Here is a 4078-nt window from a genome sequence, read left to right on the forward strand (position 1 = left end):
TATTTTTTCCTTTAGATCTTCAGTCTACCTGGAATTTATTTTTGTATCTAGTGTAAGGTAGGAATCTGTATTTGTATTTTTTCACAATAATAATCATTCTGCCAATATCATTTTAGTACAAAAAGAGTTGATACTAACTCCCCTACTAATTGTAGTCATGTGAGACATATCAAGGGTATAAGGCCAATTTATTTGTTTATTTAAATAGAATTGTGAAGTCAGCCAGAATATTAATGTTGGCTCTTTGAACATTTTGTCCCAAGTAGAAAATTCCATATGGGAAACCAAATTACTGTTGAAGTCTGCTTAGAAAGCTGAGGACTAGGGGAGTTCCCTGGTGGTCTAGTGGTTAGGATTCTGCGCTTTCACTGCCGTGGCCTGGGTTCAATCCCTGGTTGGGGAAGTGAGATTCCCACAAGCTGTGTGGCTTGGCCAAAAGATTAAAATAAAAAACAAAACAAAACAAAAAAAGAGAAAGCTGAGGACTAGAAAACAAGTTAAAAATCTTAGTGACTAGTGTCTGACGTCTATGACAGTCTTTGGTATAATACAAAATATTTTGTTTTTGTCCCCTGTTCCAAACAACAGAACTCCTAACACCCTTGTAGTTTCCTGAGTGATAGGAGCATCATTTATTATTCATAAGAAGGCCCTTCCAGCACTCCTGAGTTTATGCTAATGAGGTAGCTTAAGGTAGGCCTTAGGGTGGGACCCCCAATATAGCTTTGAGATGGGCAGGTCACCAGAAAGACCAAGTGATTAGAGGATGGGAACTTTTCAGCTCTACTCCTGACCTCCAGAGTGAGAGGCAGGGTGTGCTAGAGATTAAGTTCTATAAAAACTCTTGAACAAAGAGATTCAGAGAGCTTCCAAGCTGGTGAACACAATGAAGTGCTGGGAGGGTAGGCACCCCAACTCCACGTGAAAAGCCCCTTTGCTCAGGACCTTTGTGGACTTTGCCTTTGTACCTCTTCATCTGGCTGTTCATGTGTATCCTTTGTAAGGATACAAAAGTTACCTTTACTTTGTAATTATAAGTGGTGTGTCTTATTGAGTTTATTGAGTTCTGTGAGCCACTCTAGGAAATTATTGAACTTTAGGAGAGTGTCATGGGAACTCCCAATTCATAGCCAGTTGGTCAGAAGTCCAGGAGGTCTAGGACTTGTGACTGGCATCTGAAGTGGGGGCAGTCCTGTGAGACTAAGACCTTGAGCTGTGGGGTGTTCACCAACTCCCAGTATTCAGTGTCAAAAATGAGTTGAATTGTTGAACACCCAGTTATTGTCTGGAGAATCAGAGATTTGGTTGTTGGTGTTGGAAGACACCTCATAGCCCAATGCACCAATGTTCATCCTGTCAACCAAGGTACCAGAAATCTCATATTGTATGTTTCACTAACTTTCTCACGTGAACTGTGCTGGCTACAAACCAAATTTCCTTGCCTTGCCTTTTTTTCTTTTTTAATTTTTTTTTAAGCATCCATGCTTCCCATCACCCTTCATTAAATAATTGTTTTCCTATGTGCCAAGATTCCTTTATGTTCTTCATTTATTCTTTCATTCAATAAATATATGTGATAAATATATGTGCCAGTTCTCTACTAGACAGCTGACAATACAGAGGTGAACCTGATGAACAAAATTCCTGCTATAGTTGGGGGAGACAGTCAATAAAACACACAGAGAAAAATAAGTTAACAAATAAAATAGGGAATGTGCTCTCTAATCATTAGAGTCTAATGTACTGAATAAGGAGTAGAGAGGACTTGTTCTAGGGAAGGAGGCACAGGCAGAAAAGTATGACAAATACGTGGCAGGCACGTATGTATTTTAAATGCTTCCAGAGTTATTTTGCATGTATAGAAGCAAATACATACATTTGGTCTCCTTTCCACACACTCCCTTTTATTTTTTCACAAATAGCACTATACTGTACACACTGTTCTACATTTTGCACTATGCAACTTGGAGATCATTCCACATGAGAACTTGAAGAGCTTCCTCATTTTAAAAAAGTGGCTTTGTAATATGAAAAGCTCAATTTAGAGAATGGTAATGCTAAAAATATTTACAAGAAGGTCAACACCAGATTAACGGGAGTTTGAAAAACTGAATGTGAATTTGCCAGGTTTAGGGGCTAAGAATGACCTGAATTTCACGCAAGTAGTTTTCAACTACTGGTAAGGCCATAACTCTAGTTAGGAGGGTTCATTTTGTTTTAGAATACAATTTCTGTCTCTCATTTATCCTACCGGCCATGTGTGCCCCATCTGACCTTTCAGTACAGTAGTAATCACAGTGATCACACAGCATTTAATAAACACCATCAAGTGTCTTTTATGCACAACATATATAAATGAATGAATGAAATAATAGGATGTCCATAAGCTTACAAATGTCTTTTTCAAAAAATCTGGGACTTCTCTTTCTATTTTGATAGGATACTGACTCTCATTTTATATATTACATCCTACCAACATAGCTGAGAATCAATTTATGAAATATTTTGTGAGATAAGATAGATGAAGTAGGGAGGAAACAGGGCCAAGTATGTCAGCCAGGAAGGGTGAGGTGCCTATGTAGTTAGGAACTGGAAAGAGTGTAGGAGCGAAGAAAAGACAACAGGATTTGCTGACTGATTCAGTAGAGGGCATCAATCTGAAGGAACACTTCAATGATTTCAAGGCTTCTAGGATGAAGGAGATCATCACTTTCAGAAATGAAGCAACCAGTTGTAAGGAGAGATTCTCAGTTTAATTTGAGGTACAAAGACTTTTGGCTTTAGATGGGACCCCAGAGTTACATTTTCAAAATTAGAACTTTTTTTTTTTAAGTAAGAAACACCGTAGATTGGTTTCTTAAGTTCAAACAGTAATTGCCATGGTATAGACAGAACCCACTTTAAGCTTAAGGACTGATAATACTATAAACTCACAGAGGTCCCTTAAGTGGATAGAAGTGCCATGTCCAGAGGCAGAGATGCCTGCCAAGTTTGGCTCTGGATTTGCCATGTATTATATGAGTCCTTACTTAAGGCTAGATGTGGAGTGACAGAGTCCTGGAAATTTCAGGAAAAGTGGAAAGTAGAGGGCCTTCAAGTAGGAAAGTAATATTTTTTAGCTATTACGTACCCTTCACTTTACATCTGGCTATCTTATTTCTCATCACAACCCTACAAAAAAGGTATTAGCATTTTAGAGATGAAGACATTGGGTTTAGAAAAGCTAAATAAAGTGCTCACGCTAGAAGGGAAGGACCTCAAATTCTAACCCAAATCCAGATGTTTATAGGGGCCAAGTCATGCTCAGTCCAGTTCTCCTCATAACGCCCCACTTTACCCTGTATACTAATTCCGTGAAACCCAGAGAAGGTAAATCCCACATTTGGAGCCAAGCTGGGGCCAGAAAGCAGATAGGCTGATCACCCTCCCACCCCCGTCAAAGGTCCTTCCAGAGCTGACACACGCCTTTCAGGATATGACAGCCTACACCACCCTACAAGGGATGGAGAGAGGGAGAAAAAGCAACCGGCTCAGGAGAGAAGCAAAGAGAAAAAAGGAGGCGAAGAGGAGTTGTCAGAATGGGGTGAGGAGGTTGAAGAGTTAACTGTGTCCTTTTGCGTCTACTGATAACCGTAACAAAGAGACCGACTACCTAGCGTATTTCAGGAAGCTGAGCCTTGGCCAGCTTCATTCCTGATCGCCTTTCAGGAACTAAGTTTTAACCCTTAGCGTAAATCCAGAAAAGACAAAGTAAGGCGAGCAAGGTGTGCACTTCAGGCAAAAGCGGAAACTCGCAGTGCGAACCAAAACTTGACCCAACCAGGCAGCAGTGATTTGACGACAGTTTGAAAGACAAGTTTGGCTGCAAGACTCGCCTGCCGCCGAGGGGTGGGGCCGCAGCAGCCCCGGCCGCGTTTCCTCCAGGCCCACACCGCCTCCGCCTGCCACGTGACCCGCCGTGTTGTGGTCCGGCCCGCGTGGGTGGCGGGAGCGGCGGGAGGGCGGGGGCGAAAAGGGGCGGGTCACGTGACGGGGTTTAAATCTCCCGCAGCCGGAGCCGCGGGGGCGCCAGTGCCGC

This window comes from Phocoena sinus, chromosome 16, assembly GCF_008692025.1.
Source record: "Phocoena sinus isolate mPhoSin1 chromosome 16, mPhoSin1.pri, whole genome shotgun sequence".
In the NCBI taxonomy this organism is placed as follows: Eukaryota; Metazoa; Chordata; class Mammalia; order Artiodactyla; family Phocoenidae; genus Phocoena; species Phocoena sinus.